This window comes from Serinus canaria, chromosome 4 (assembly GCF_022539315.1).
Source record: "Serinus canaria isolate serCan28SL12 chromosome 4, serCan2020, whole genome shotgun sequence".
Classification (NCBI taxonomy): domain Eukaryota; kingdom Metazoa; phylum Chordata; class Aves; order Passeriformes; family Fringillidae; genus Serinus; species Serinus canaria.
Genome location: NC_066317.1, coordinates 35,694,481 through 35,711,682, shown reverse-complemented (window position 1 = coordinate 35,711,682; position 17,202 = coordinate 35,694,481).

The following is a 17,202-nucleotide window of genomic DNA, read 5'->3' as shown; positions in this document are numbered from 1 at the left end:
ATTCGTTCTGTAGCCTTTTTTGGGATCTTTTCTTAGGGGAAACTGTAACTGTTGTAAGTATTTACGATAAAGAAATTGCAGAACAATAATTAATATAATGTATTATTCATGTTACAAAAAACTAGTATATTTTTTGTTTAACCTCATTGCTCCTCAGTTGCTTCTAGACAGAAACAGGGAACAATGATCAATGAGTTGCTTTGCTAATCATTTAATAAACATCCTTAACCTAACCTTAAATGAATAAATGACTAGTGAAATGACTGGAGCAAATGTCATCAATCAATCTCATATACTCAATATGTAAGCTGTTTCAATGGAGAAAAACATATGGTTGTAGTTTAAAAAGAAAATCCTTTGCAAAACTTCGTACAACGTTGCTTAAATCGAAGCTAATCTTTGACATAATCCAATATGAAGAGAGTGAGAAAGATTTGTTTCCTTCCAATGTGATTAGAGAGTCTAGCTTTGAAAGAGCTATTTTCCAAATATTTTGTAAGTCACAGTAAAGTACTTTGGTAGGAAAAAAAGTAACAGGGGAAAAAATATTAAATAATATGTAATAATTGCTATGCTTAAAGAAAATGAGTGTGATTGAAAAATTACCTCCTAAGAAGCATGAGCCCATAATATCTGCTATCTGCAGTCTTTGAGCTCTAGGAATACCAGCTACCACTAAAGATTTAGACCATCACAAAGCAGGGAGTTATATAAAATTCTGTGGAAAAAATTTCCTGCAGCCTGGGCTGCACCATTGGTAGAAAGGCTGACATCAAGGCTTTCCATGTCACCACTGCCAGGCAGGGGCAGGAATATGCATAAGACACTTTGCACTCTCCCCAAAAGTGCTTGTCACCAAGGCAGAGAGAGTCAAGCACAGCATACTGCCCATGGGCTTAGTGGAAAAAGCAAAACCATTGGGAGAGCACAATTACAAGACCCACACTGGCTTAGAGGCAAAACTGGAATTGTGTTTTTCCAGGCGGATTATGGTATTTTCATGAAAAAATTTCTCCATGTTAAGTGAAAGGATCAGTGTATAGATTTCCTCAGTTGTGCAATGGAAAGTATTTTTCATGAACATCTGAAGACATTTCTTCTCCCTTATACTCTCAAACGTCATAGCTCAAGAGAATATTAAGTGGGAAACAGTTTTAAATGTAGGTATTTCTTTTGTCTTTGTTTGGAAGTGGAAGGAGACCAAATTAGAACTGAAATATGTAAAAAAGGATTTGAAAACTGCAGTTGTGTGATGTATGATGTGCTTTGAAAATGACTAATATTTATATGTGCTCTACTGAGAGTTATGCATCAAAGTTGATGAGAAAATTTCTTTTACTATCAAAGGGAATGCCTTTTAGGATACAATCTCATAAATTGACTCATGCTTTCTTTTTTAACTGCTATTCTTAATTTTATCATAGCATTTCTTGGGTATTTTCCCATCTATATATATCCTATACTAGAAATCTAAACAGCAGACCAATTTAAGTAGTTTAAGTAAAAGCTTCATTTATAAGAACAGAACATAAGAATTAGTACATAATTTGAGTACATATCTGAAAATATGAAAGCAAAGATATTTTAACCAAAAATCTTCTGTGGTGCTCCTGCTTCAAGTACTCATCTTGTTGTTGACAATGTGCAGTGTATTAAAAGGAAAACTGAAAGTTGTCACCAGTGTTAGTTCTGCAAGGTTTAGTGCTGCAGTGAAACAAACAGCAAAGCTGAGTTGACTAAAAGCAAACGTCACTTCATCATAGCAGGCCAGTGAAATCCTAAAAGAAAAAATAGGGGGTTTAAATCTTAACGTTATTATAGGCCAAAGTTAGTTAATTTCCTGCTAAAACTGATTTACCTCCTAAGTAATTTGAAAATAAGATAGTCACATACCTAGACCACTCAGGCTTTATCAATCAAAACCAATCTACATCACTTTTTAAAAATACCTAATTAATTTTTATTCTGGTATTAGCTGTTTGGAAAAGTGGTCCATTGTCCCCGCCTTCAAATAGTAAGAAAAAGTATCAGTTTTATTTTGGATAAAGCAAACGTTCATCATTAGAGCAAACAGACAGTAAACATTAGAGCAAGCAGACAGTCCTCTTAAATACAACCATTTTTAAATGTGTACATTGAGAAACACAAAATTTAAAAAGAAGATGGAAAGGAAAATGGTCTGATGCCTCTAAGCTAGTACAACTGTGAGAAGCAATATAATGCATGTGTTAATTTACAGGTTTCCTTTCTGTCTCACATTGAGCTGAAGACACAAATTCTCTGTTGCTTGGGGTTTCAGATTATAACTTTTCACACAGAAATAGGATTTATAGCTTTCTTACAAACAAGAATAACATGTAAATTGGATTGCTTTAGTGGAATACAAATACTTGTGAATGTCCCAAATGCTTGAACTTCTTTGGTGAACTTTGGAAAGCTCTGGAAATCATGATTAATGTCTAATCAGAGTCATTGTAAAGGGAAAACTGAAACCCACAGGCCCTATTCAGAAGTTTCTGGCATTCCCCAGGTTGGGAATGCCATCGTAATTGTTGCTTGCCTAAGTGAAGAACCTTCTCAGGAGTGTTTGGGAGCAGGGCTGTCTGCCACAGCTAATAACTCACTCAGTATCTACCCCTCCAGAACCGTAATGCTGCGGCCCCAACCGCGCGCCTGCTCTGTGTGACAGAGAGGCTGATGGATGGTAAGAGCGGGCAGAAATGGTAATGAGCCCTGGGATTCGGGGGGACACTACCCACCTTATGTGTTGGAAGAATTTATGAAGATAACATGACATACTAATATATTTTTACAGCCCAAACAAGATATTTTATGCCAGCTGTGGGATCCACACATAGTTTATCAATATAACTTCCAAGACCTTTCCCCTTTTTTCCTCTGTGCTTGAACATTGTGTTATTATCGAAGTACGTAAAAGCAAGTTGCTAAATAGAAAACTTGCTAACATTTTGCTTCTTTTTTTCCTATCTTTTTATATCCATTTTGAACAGTCACAAAAAAAGTACAATTATTTTCACGCATAAAATCTCTGCCTTGCAATTATATTCTATCCTGTATTTCTCTCCTGGTACACTGGTGCATGCAAAATATTCTGTAAAATCACATCATTCTATTTTGCACAGGCTCTTCAGCAATTTTTTTAAAATAGAGGTAAATGCCATCAGATTTGATTTTTGCTCTAAAACTGGTGCAGCTAATCAACCTGAAATGCTATTTGCAAAACTGTAACACTAACATTAAATTCCTTCCAGTCCTTTGCTGCTATGAAATACCAGCCAAATATCTGAGGACTATTTGAAACATATTTAATTTACTTTATGCTGATCTATGAGTTCATTTTCAAGTAGCTGATTTCCTGTGTTAATGGTTTACCAGATGTAATACTTTTAAAGAACAATATTTTTTAAATGCAGAAAAACTATTTGACCACTAGGCAATGAAGTACATAAAAATTAGCCTGACATTTCTATGGACTATTTTCTCTAATTCACAAAACACAGAAGCTATAACTGTGTGACAGTGAGGAATTTCAGACTTCAGAGTTACCATCCAAGCAACAGTGACACTAAAATCCATATCATACTTTAAAATATGGGTTTACTCCAAAACCACATGCATGCCAAATTTAAAGCCTTCCTTACTGATTCTTCCCAAACCCCTGATCATTCCACACCTCTGAGACAGGCTCAAGGAACTGGGTTATACTGTATAGGTCAGTATTTTTTGGTGTGTTTTGTAGACTTGAGCTCTGGGAGGGAGTCTTCATGTTTAACTATTACACAATCAAATAAAAAGAAAGATGCAGAGTATAAAATACCCTTCCAAATCTAATATACTAAATCTATTTAAATATTTATTTCCATTTTCCTTTTCATTTCCCTTTTATTATCTTTTCTTGTAGAAAAGAGACATTAGTGAAAAGAAAAAAGAAAACAGAAGAAGTTGCTATGTTGCTTTTCAGGTTGATGACAGCAAACACACAGACTGTCTTTGTTTGAGTTAGATAGAAAGGACCCAAGATTTTAAACAAAGGAAATGAGTAACTCAACATGACCAGGAAAATGGATACTTTGATACATACCTAATTTTGTTTTATGGTGCTTTATAATGCATAATCAAATTCCACAACAGTAAATGTGGATTAAGTCAATGGTGAAAACAGATTGTTAATGAAAATATAATAGGTTTATGCTCATTTCCCATGAGATTACTCCTTCACTGTACAACAGGTTATAAATTTATAGTATCTGAAGTGAAATTATATTTCTTGGAATTTTCAAAGCCAACAATGGTATTCAGCCCCAGATTTAAAGGAAACCATTAGTCTTGGTCTGTCATGTGCATCAAGGTTTAGAAGGCAGCACACTGTTACATCACTGAAGCCCTGCCAGATATCCCAAAAGGAAAGCTGAAGAGCCATACATCTGGCCTGCAACTTTGCCAGACGCACTCTCATGTCTGTGGCCAGGGCAGATTTGGTAAAAGGCACCCTCTGAATGCCTTTGCTCGCACCGCAGAGGTGAGAAAGTGATGGCAGAATTACACCCAGGCCGCTACAAATTTCCTCTGGGAAGAATTTCAGTCGTAACTGACCATGGCCACGACCTGAATCCCACATCAAGGCTTTACCAGTGCTCAGGAGTGAGGCTACACATTTCTTAGTGTGGGATTGGAGTCCCAATACAAATTGAAATTTGCTCTGTCTTCCTCCATAACCCGTATGTTTGAACCATATTGTCAGCATCTGTTTAGATGAATCGAGTGAGTCAGGAATGTTCCAATGTAACCTTGTTTTACTAGAAAGACAGCAATTTATCAAAACTGAAATTTTGTGGCACTAGGCCAGATTTTGTTGAAAAGCTTTCAGGTGTTTGATGGTTTTCAGTGAGATAAAGAACCTGCAGACCTGAAATTTAGCCCATGTCACCATATCTACTGTAAACTGGGTTATCATACTACTTTTATTTGGAGGAAAAACCCTCCTTTTTAGTCTACAAATTTTATTTAGTTGAAGAAGAGTTTGTCTGTTTCTTTGTACATTCTAGACATCTGGTACATGGAAAAGAAAAAAGCCTCAATAATTTAACTGAGCTGTTGAACATATGAAAATTGTGAGCAAATGACCACTATATGTGAACAGATGAACTGCTTGAACATGGATTTCTACCAAAGCATTCCCACAAAAATTTGTGATGCCCAGCTCCCCGTGGCAACATCTAGTATCCATACCAAATGTGTTGGCTTTGGTATCTCTACACATTGCCCTATTAAATTATATCATTCTTCCCACAACAAGGCAACTGCAGTTGGATGGATTGAAAAACATACATTTTGCTCCTGGATATCTGAGACTAACTTATGGGTCCCCCATCCATGTCAATGCTTGCAACCTGCTAAATCTGAGGAGGATTTTCCAGGCAATCTTGTGGGAGCAGTCTGCTGTGAGCATTGCCACAAGGCACACCTGTGAGTTAGGCATACCTACAGTTCTCCTATATTCACAACTTATCAAACCTGCTAAGTTCACCCTGGCCTGCTTTCAGTAATAAATACCTGCAAACTTAATTAATTTTCCTGATTTGGCAAATGTTCCAAGCAGGAAAATACTTTCAGCTTCTTCTAGTTAATTCTTTGGAGCAAGAATTATCCTTAATTCTTGAGGTTAAGCTCCTCAACTACCAACAACAACAGTCTATAAATTAATAATAAAATAATAAGACACAAAATAAGAAAAAACTTGAGTCTTATTTCTGTAATAAACTAGTTAACAATTTAATATAAATACTAATGAAAGCTTCTAATACCTCAAAAATCTTGAAGTGCCTCCCACTGCAGGATAACTATTTGAGTGAATGAAGATCATTCATTCCTGTTGATGTGTGTTTGGGTTTTTAGTGGTATAAGCTTGTTGGAAACAAGGGTCTCCCAGAAATGAGGAAGAAATTCACAGATCTGGAGTAGCCTCTTTCTATCTACCAATCCCTGCTAAATCTCAGGCACATCCACTTAAATCCATACAGGTGCATTGCAATAAGATTTTATGGAAAAATTTCCAAAGGGGCTGGAGTCCATGCTTCCATAAGGAATTTCCCTGTCCAAATGCCTCAGTGTATCAACAGCTTTAAATAGATATGTGGATTACATCTCTCAGGCAGCCAGGAGTGTAGCTGTTTCTGTTGTGCAGTGATGCCATATGCAACCTCCATTTACTTGATTCAAAGCATGTAGTTGAAGAAATTTTCATATTTCTTCCTACACAGGAAGAAATTCCTCTTTGATAACTTTGTCATCTAATACATTTGTGATACTTATTCTGCTGAGAACACGAGAGTTACTAATATTTCTAAGTTTTAAAATATTTTATGCAGATATTAAGGAAAAAAAAAATCATTATTTTTGTGGAGTGTATCCAGTGCTTCTACACAGGTTTTATTCTATGGAAATATAAAAGGTAAAGATGCCTTTTGATTTTATGTATAAAAGGATTAAAAAAATCAACACCAAAATACAGACACAGTCTTGATCTAACAGAAGAATATTGTGAAGGCCACCAGATACTACATCTTACTATAAGAAATCTAAGAAACTGGAATTTTCTGCCAGTTACTTGGCAGAATATTTTCTAGATTAATGGAAAGCTTTTTTTTATTTTCTGGGGACTACAGTTTTATAATTGAATGTTATTGGCAGAAAAAGAAGCATGTACATTTTTATAACTAGTGCCAAGGTGAGTTCCTGACCCATAAAAAGATCCAAAGCAGAGGAAGGAACAGACAAATATCATGAGAAATAATTTCTACACTCAAACAAAGTGTATAAAAAGATGCTTCTTCTCAGTTACAGGCAGAGCAGTGTTTGCATGAGTGAGTGAGTGAGTGAGTGAGTGAGTGAGTGAGTGAGTGAGTGCACTTTAGATCTTTTGCTAGACTGTATGTAGGAAAAAGAAGATGCTGTAGGATGAAAAATTCTCTTACAAGGAACTCAAGAGACATACCCCCTAGAAACACCTAGATCACAATGCAGAATATTTTCCAGAATTTTTACAGTGGGGGCACTATATTAAACACAGCAGAAACTTGACTTTGGTCAGATCCAGATGGGTTTTGCCTTTAACCTTGAGGTGAAGGAGAAATGTGGAAGTCTGTGTTATCAGTGTCAGAGAGTGCTCCAGTGGCACTGACTCTTTGTCATGCTTCTTTCATTCTGGATTGCCAAAATAATTTCTGAGCTTTTGAGACTCCAGTGTTTCTCTGTAAGAGTTGGATTGTGTGTGAACCTGTTTATCTCCCTGGCACTTGGTTGCTGCAGTCTGATTACAGAATTTCTTGTAGTGCTGTGCTTTATTGGAGGGCAGAGACCTCTGCAGTGTAGGGTTGGCACTGAGAGTACCATAAAGCCAGGACTGTTTCAAAGGAAATAGTTCTGTATATATCAGTTCTCCACAAAATTGGTAATTGGTCATTCAATGAAAAAGTAAAACTGTATTCTTAAGATTTTCAAAACCATTTATCTAGATATCCTAGGCCAAGACTTTGAAAGATCAAGGTAACAAAAAATCCTTGCTATCAAATTGGATTACATACTATTTTCAAATTTGAGAGACGAAAATAAGGCAAATTTTCTGCAAAGCAACATTTGAGACAAATATCCTTCAACTGGTGCTTTTGAAAGAAATAATTGCTTGTTTTAGTCATTGTTTTCCTACTGTAATATGAGAACGATCTTTCAGGTAATTGTATCTTTCTGACAAAATTCTGATATATATAGAAATCTTCTGGTCTAATTTATGAGCGGCTGCTGCAGCCCATGAATCCTACACCTGCCAAAAGCTCAACTGCCACAGTATTTATTGTGATATTATAATTGTGTGATAGTATAATATTCATATTTTATACTTTTTATAGCAACAAATTACAATTTGTATTTGTATATATCCACAAAACAAAAGTAAAATATAAAACACATACAAAAGAAACTTCAAGGGAACTATTAAAGGAAAGTGAAGTACCAGAAGGAAGGAATCACCACAATTCAATTGCCCTGAACTAATTTTTATTTTGCCTCTTTTTGGCTTGTGCATTACTGAATAATTTTAACTATGCAGTAAAAACAAAGGTTTTCTTTACAATATCAGCTCCCAGTCCTACCCTCTGTACCTTTGCAGTCTATTACACCCAGGTGACTTCTTCTTTTCATTACAGTCAATTTCTTCTTTTTTCCTTATACTCCCTAAGCATGAATGGAAAGAAAACTAGTGAGGTAGTCTCTGCTTCCAGTCCCCATACTCACATTGTCCCACAGCAGCCAGATTTTGCAGTTCCAGGGAAAACTGTCAACCTGCCAGCTCTGGCCTGGAGCATACTCAGCTCCAACAAAATACTCAGCAAATTAACTGCTAAACTCTAAGGGGGGATCCCAGCAGATAGAGTTTCTTTGATGCTGTTGCTGAAATGGAAGGTGTTGAATGTGCTTAGCTTGGCCAAGTTTAGGCATATCATTAGAAACCCAGTAAAAGGCACTTTCTGAGCAGCAGATGCAATATTTTTCTTTTCCAAGTTTTAAGGCTCTGTGGGTAGGTTACAGGAGAGATTTTCAATAATTTTTTTTTCTTTTTTTTCCTCCTTTTTTTTTTTTTTTTTGAAAGAGCTAACTCTCTAAAGAGGTATATTCCAGCAGAAGTGAAAAAAAAAAAAACCAGCAACAAAGAAGAATTCTGTAGTTAGCTTGGCAAAATCATATTGAAAACAGAATATTTTGTAATTCTACAGTAAAAGTGACATGAAAATGGATCTACAGACAGCCCTGCCTGTTCTGCTGACAATATTCATGGAGTTAGCTAGGTTTCCTACCTCCTGAACTATAACTTTTGAGAGGTTTTGTCGTCCAGTCTCTCATGAAGAAAGTTTTAAGCTCCCTTTGGGATAGTGTATATATATGATCCCAGCTGATGTATTTTCAGTCTTGAGGAATGCATAGCTTTTTCTGGTAGCTAAAAATACCTTTATGAAATGAGTTGTTTAAGTTGTTACAGGATCATAAAACCCCCAAAAGCAAATAAAATATATCTTGAAACAAAAGACACCCACATTAACACTTTCTAGTTGGATGGATACAGCCAGGTGCCTCTGAATAAAAGAGCAATCTTACACATCAAAAAATCAAAAATAAAGCAGTGTCCCACCTGCTGCATGTTAGGACCTGACTTACTGTGGAAGCACCTACAACAGGAGACAACTGCAAAACTGTGGCTAAAGGAACTTTGTTCAGAACAAGTGCAGGAGGCCACAAGTACCAGAATAAATCACCTTTTTGGGGACATAAGGCCCAGTTGTCTCATTGGACTCCTTCTACCAGGGTCTGGACGTGGGTTTCCAGCACAGGCTGAGGGCTCAGGTTACTCCTGGACACTCTTCAAGCACCTTGCTCCTTGTGCTGGCAGCCCAGTGCTCCTCCTCACTCCTGCTCCAAAGACCAGATCTCTCAGGGTGAGGGATCTACTCCCAGCTGTTTCCCCTTATTTAGGGAAGTAGAAATAAACTGCCTGCAAATAGTTCCCAGCTCCTCTGATACCTCTTAATTCTTCCTTAACTGTTTGGAGTTCATACATCTTATCAAATTTTCAGAAGGTAGAAAACACTGAAGGCTAAAAAAACACCCATTGCAGCTGAAAATGTTGTTCTTATTTTCAGATAATGCCAATGTATATCTCTACCCATCTTTTTTTACCACTGGCTTTAGAGTCAAGCTCTGCTGCTGCCCAGGTCAGAGGAATGTCTTTTCACCACCAGCCACAAAACAATGAGAACAAGCAGGAGCAGGAGAAGGCTTTGCCTGCCATTGCATAGCCGTGTCAGGAGTTCACCAGATGTTAATGTACAAAACAGAAAGATGGTGCTGTTCATGTAAGTTCAGCCTGTCAGTATCTGGCAGCACATGACATCCCCTTCATGCTGCTCACCAGAAGATGAACGTAGTTGAGAGGATTTGCTGGAAGCCCAAGAAAGCTGCTAAACCTTGCTGAAAGTCCTGTGTGAAGTCTGAGCCTGTCTGCTCTCCAAGCATTCCACCTTGCTACAGCTAACCAGGCGGAGATTCAGACTGAGAACAAAACTCTGCCAGTGGATGCAGGTTTATGCATCAATGAGAGCAAAAGAAAAAAGTATTCTGGCACTTGCAACGAGTGCTGATCCCTTGTTCACAATTCATAAGAATGACTCCACACTGAGACATTCAAAGGGCTTAAACTCCATGAAGGTATTCCGGTGCTTAGGGGCATTCTGCCAATTCTCATACCATCTATTGGAGGTTTTCCTTAATTTTCAATTGTTAAAATCCAGAAAACAGGTAAAGATTTCCAGAAGACAAAAATAGACATCGGTTCTCTAGCAGGAAAAGCATGCATTAAAAGTGGCAGGCTCCATTAAAATCCTTTGGGAATAGGGCATGCCAAGTTTCATCTGGCACTCAACCACACTTGTCTATTTAGAAAGCTGGTGTCAGGGATTCCTAACCATGGTCTCAACCATGGGTTTTGACACAAATCCATTTATACTACATAAATCATGAATTCATTCCTTCAAATACCAAAGTCGATTTTGAAATCTTACATTTATAACGGTTCATCTATATTCATCAGTACTATCACCTTAAAAAAAAAAACAGAAACTTTTTACAATATTACCAGGAATGCAATGGGAACAGAACAAGAGAGTTTTTGGGTTTTAAGCTACAAATCTGAAGTGGAAGTGAATGTTAAACGTATGCCTCCTACTAAAACTTTATGAAAAATGAAATGCACAGAAAGCTGGATCCTTGCCATGACACCCATTATGGTGAAGTCTGAGACTCTGACCCTTCGTGTTATACTTATTGTGTTTTTGACACATTTAGTCAATTAAAATGGGTGAAGTGTAATTTGTTTTTCTTAAGTTTAATACAGCATGTCAATAGAAGCTAAGCAAAATTTATAGTAGGAACACTAAAACTGCCACTTGCACTTAAACAAATGAACACAATTTATCATGGTTGAAATAAAAGGAACATCATGTGCATTTGACTTTATACTTCACATGAGCATGTTGCCAAATATAGGAAAGCATGTTACAGCTGACACTTCCAATGGAAAAGACATTTTACTTCACATTAAATATTGGTGTGAAAAATTTGGACCTTGTCCAATCCTAAGAAGTGTTAACGTTGGCACTTCCACTGTATACTTTTACTGTAAATTGTTGTAACATTTATTTGACATGGAATACCCAAAGGATTGATGAGTAAAGAAAGGAAGACTTTTTATTGTGCCATGTTCCCTTTTTCAGTCATGCATACTAAGCCTTTACATCTTCAGAGTTTAAACAAGTCACCACCTGTACTCAATCGGTGAAAGTTATTTTTCATGCAACTGGAGTTTGCCTTTTTTATAAACCTATAAAAGCACACATTTTCCATTTTATTGGTCAGCAAAGCAATGGCTGATTTAACCATAAAACTTACAAATGTTGTTTCTTTATGGAGATCTATGTTTTTTTAGCCCTTTATAATTCCTTGGAATATAAGCCTCCTTCATTTCATTTGTTGTCAGAGAGTGAAAACACAAAACAAAGTGGAGTATTTTTTCTTTTCATTAGAAAAGTTCACCTAACACTACTACCACTTATATTATTGCCCACAGACTACTAAAGATTTAGGAGGAACAAAGTACTGCTGCATAAAAATTTATCCGCTTCAATTAAGTACCTGAACAAGAATTCTGTGTTCATATTATGTGAACTATAACTACATTTATCTGCAGTAATGAAGCACTGTAAAATGTTGGAAAAGTGCTGAGGGGCACTTGGTATGATTTACTGAACTGATCTCTAGGTTAAGAAAGCAGGCCTAAGACAAGGGAATTACTCTTTTCATCCATATTTTTTAAATTAAGAAAATCCATAGTCTTTTGAATTATAAAATTAAATTTTAGAGACACAAACATGAAAATTATTGGGCTATTTTAACAATCTTAAATACTCAGTCCAAGACTTTGAGTTTTGATCTATTTAAATACCACACTTCAAGCTTTCTGCATTTGATTACAATTAAAAGAGAAATTTATATGTACAAATATTGGGAAAACAGTTTTCTTTCAAACTAGGCAAGCAACACAGATGTCCTATACCAGGGAGAAACCTCAACAACCATGTGAAACAATGAAACTGGAGAATGTAAACAGCAGAGGACATGAGCTGATTCCTAGGGTTACATCTGGTGGCACCCAGAAAATCAGGTGGTGGCACCCTCAGAGCACCTCTGGAGAGAGGAATAGGTTTATTATTTAAATTTTTGAAGTACTGAAGTGAGTATCTATCCATTAAATGGAAAAAAAAAATCTATGATTTGTGTATCCTTCTGACCTACAACTAAGAGTGTGAAAACCAAATCTGAGTGAATGGAAAGTCCTAAGAGAAGGACTTTGAATAGATGATCCATTTATCAGAAACCCATCAAGCCCACCTTCCCTTTTGCTATTTCTAAATTGCAAACATGCTCTGTAGAAAAGACAAAGGATAGAAGAAACACAGGAGGGTAGAAATACTTGGAGTAGAGATATAATAAAATGTTTGGTACATTTTACAGTGCTAACAACTCAGTCAAAAAAAGGAATGTCAACAAAAGCAAAGCCAGCTCAATCTTCTCTCAGCCAGGTATGATCAAGCCGTGTTGCTTCAATATCATCCTCAGTCTTATAAACCTATTTTTTCATGACAATTTCATCACTCTGCTTAGCAATAGGGAAGTCAAAGAGATCACTCCTATCTCCTAACTCATTGCCAAAAAAAAAAAACCACTCAAAATCACCCCACTGGCCACAGCCAGTCATGTGGTAGGAACACGTTTCCAAAGAGATTGAACAGGTTCCGACCTTGAGTGTTTTCAAGACTCAGCTGGACATACTCAGAGTTACCTGGTCTGATCTCATGGAGGATCCTGGTTTATTCCACCCTTTTTTCTTCAGGAGACAATACTGGATACCTCATGACCTTCCTGCCTAACCTATGATGGTACCATTAAATTTCTTATTTTAACTGAGACAATATGACTTAAAAGGTGTATTTTGAAGACAAAACAAGAAAACAAACAGCCAGCTATTTGATAGCTAAAGACTAACCAATTATAAAAAGTTGTTGTTGTGCTGTTCCAAACACAACAGAACCATCATTTCTACTAGAATGCAGATAAAATACAGGTAGGTATTTGTATGAAATTTTCCCTATTTGCATCTTGTTTTGGGAAACAACTACAGGTATTATAGAGGCTCATGGATTTTTTTTCCAGGTTAAAAAATAATCTCTTCCTTTTGTGTGGATGTAATGTCAAGCCTGGACAAAAGAAGGTTGAGTCTGTGCTACTCCAGTTTCTAGCTGGAGTTAATGAAAAGTGTGCAGGAGTAATACTCCATTTTAAAGTAGCACTACCTTTCCTCCCATGTCGTGCTATCATCTTTAATGGCAACAATAATTCACTTAAGCCAGGAAGACATTTTTTCTGCTTTATCTATAGATCATTAGAGCAGTCTGCCTGCTGCATTAATGCCTGCTAAAATGGCATGCCGCTTCCCACTTTATGGCTCTATGTCAAAAATGTCTCTGATAGCTGGTTGCTCACTCCACTTTGTCTGTGTTAAACAATCCATTCCTTATTGGATGAGCCATGCTATCACACGGCTGTTACTTGACTTCTATAATTTCCTCTATAGGTGTCAGGACTCTGGAGAACTGTACGTCCTCAGCTCCCACTGAAAGTAAAGGTGGATAGCACCTTACAGATCAGATATTGTGACTTTCTGAAGAGCTGCTTAAGCTTTTCAGTTAAAACTCAATAGCTGTGCAAAATGCAGGCATTATTTTTAGCCATACATTGCATCTCTCCGTTTATGATAATTTACTGCCATGCAAAATATGTTGCTATGATATTGCTCAAGAGATAACAGCAGGGGAGAATTAGTACAAGAATGTAACAAACCAGGGCCAAACACTTCTAGGGACACAATCTAGGTTTCCTACACTGACTCAGAGTGTTGAGAGTTGGGTTTTTATATTCTTTATATCTTTGTTTCTCTACAATAAAAACAGAAGTAAAGGAGAAAGAAAGAGAGGTAGAAGAAAAATATTTAAAAGTAATAATATAAATTAATGAAAGATTACTATATACACCGAGCGGAATGAAGAAATTTGTTTGCAAAAGTACATACAAATGGCCCAGAAGGTGTTGCTGCATTTGTAGGCTTGGAATACAGTAGCTAAATCATCATTCTCTTTGCATGCCATATTATTTTACAGATTTTGTTAAGTAAGATAATTCACTTAAGCTTCACACAGAAATAGAGACTCTTTATTAATTATATCCAACATATAGATAGATGCTTTATATATATATATATATATATATATATATATATAATGTTCTCTTATTAGTCATTTGTGATCTACGTGAATGAATCTGCCCAAATAGTGGTCTTCTTTGCAAATGTAAGACTCCAATCCCATGTAGACTGCCTCGAAAGAGCCATGGGTCTTTCAAAAAAACTTCTGGAACCAAAGTAATAACTTATGCTTTGATTCCCTGACTAAGAGGCTTAGAGTATGCATGGCTTACCTGAGGAACTCCAGATGGTCACGTGCTCCAGTAGTCAGTGTGCTGGATGATGTACAAACATAAAATAAATTACCTTACTACCTTATTCACTAGTGTGCATTGCACTTGGTGCACACTACATTTAGAATACTGCTCTGAGTAAGAGACTGTTACTCATTCTGTACTCAAGAGAGTGATTCTGGATGCTGGAAAGATCCTGGGTCATTTTGCCAAAGACGGAGAAAATTTGCCGCTTTGCAAACCAAAATTTTTTAATTTATTTCTCTAACATCAGCATCATAGAAGGTAGTATTTTGATGACTGCTTGTTGCAGCCCCCTGGGACAATGACCAATACATTGCATGCTGTTTTAAAGATCTTTGAAATTTTAGACCTGACATGAATGAAGAATGTTGAAAAGTACTCCAAAGCCACCTTTCAGAAGCAAAAAACATGAGGACTCAGGGGCCTGTCACGCTGTGCACTCTGTATTCCTGGATCTCTTTGTCATTGTTATTGCAGTTAGCTTATATCCCACATTACTCCTTATAATAACCAGGGAGGACAATGCTAGTAAAAATGAGAAGTTTTCAGTGAATCATCCTAAGTAAGGGCTGTCTCTAAGGCTGCAAGCACTTGGGAAATAGTTTGAGGCTTCTCTTTTCAAGCTAGAGGCTCGACCGTTACCTCCCACTTTGGACAGGAATGTCTTGGCTCCATTTTGATGTTATATCTGTTAGGTGCAGAGTGATGAGTCTATCTTACTGCTGATTCACACCGGCTGTTCCAGCGGCAACATGTGACTGTGATCCCTCTGTGGCCCAGAGGATATTTTCCATCAGTGGTAACAGATGTTACTAATTCAGAAGGCCAAAAGAAAGAATAAAATTATAAGCACATAATACATATAAACATTTCAGTCATATTCTTTTGATGATAGGACCAATAAATGCAAAAGTTGAAAAGAAATTAATGCTGCTGCTGTTGATATTTTTTGGAAGTCCTGGATGGTCAGGAACAAATCCTACTGAATGAGGACGGAATGCAGTAAGTTAAATTGCTGATGGAAAATAGAAAATAAATTGTGATTCTTCTTTTCTGAAGGCCTCAATAGAAACAAGTGTAAATCACCTGAAAAAATATATGAGGGAATGTGTTATGGAGAGGTGATGACATATCAAATCATCTTAGTTCTCAGCAGACAGGGTGGGAAGTGGAAGTGTGTTCCTCAGGGCTGTGATTTCAATGCAATTATAATAATTTAGGCAAGTCATTAAATTGCATCTAGTGCTTGGCCAATGTTAGGAGCAATATGATCATAAATTTGCTGATATTCCATCCATGCAAAATGGCATGCACATTGGAGAACTTCTCTAGCAGAAATGGCCTGTACAGATCTCATCCCTTCTCAATCTTTGACAGTAATTCTGTCATTTCCTGCTGGATCATACCTCACTTAAATACCATTTTCAGCCAGACATTTATTATTGAAAATTCTCTTTCCAAAGTAGTCATTATACTTTATGTAATCTATTGATCTACAAATGTTTAAAGGGAAAAAAAACCCCACCTGTTCCTTCAGCTCTACTTCATCCCTTTTTCATAACCAGTCACCACTATAGACCATTGTACAGCTAAACTCTGCTGTGTTTGCCCTTGGTATAAATTACTTGCTCAAACAAAAAACCCAATTTGGTGCCCTTTTTTTTTTTAGTTTGGGGCTTTTTTGTTGGTTTTGGTAAAGCAATGAACTCTACATAGAAATAAACTTATATTTTGTGGATTAATCAAAGGAAAATAAAAATATATTTAGGCAATGGAAATTAATCAACTCCTTTTCATTATATGAACAGGGACTTGGTAAATTTTTCAGGACAGGATCTTATTCACCGGATAAACTTTGTCATTATATACACCTATGTTATTTCAAGAAATATGGGTTAAATAAGAAAAAAAAGTGGCCATTTGGAATCCAGCCTGAAACTCACTGAAGTCAATGAAAATATTTCCATTAGCTCCAGTATGAGCTGGATCAGATTCAAGAGGTCCTGTGAACAAAAACATCCATGATAATATAATAAAGACTTCATCACTCAAGGGAACCAAATTAAGATCGCACAGATGACCCAAACTGTTGTATTTCCTCATGGGTTTGTGCACTTGATTTTGCTCCCTAAAATTTTTAACATAGCTGTTTTGTCTGTGTTACTGGCAGCATCACATTACACTACAGTGCAAATCAGCAGATGTCTAACTTTTGAATTTTTTCTTTTTTCTTTTTTTTTTAATTGGCAACAGCCTTTTCTGCAAGTTACAAGGCAGAGTTACTTTTTGAGCAATAAAAGCATTATAGACACATGAAGCAAAGTTCTTCAAAGTCAGATATAATTATCCCTTCTATGCAGCACTTTATATAATATTTATTTCCATTAATCTTGGAATCTATGTCTATTGTTTATTGAAAAAATGAATGCAATGTCAAATACAGAACTCCACAGGGGAATACATTGGAATTCTGAAAATTTTCAAACTAATTCAACATTTTTGCCATACATGTATTAGGAACAA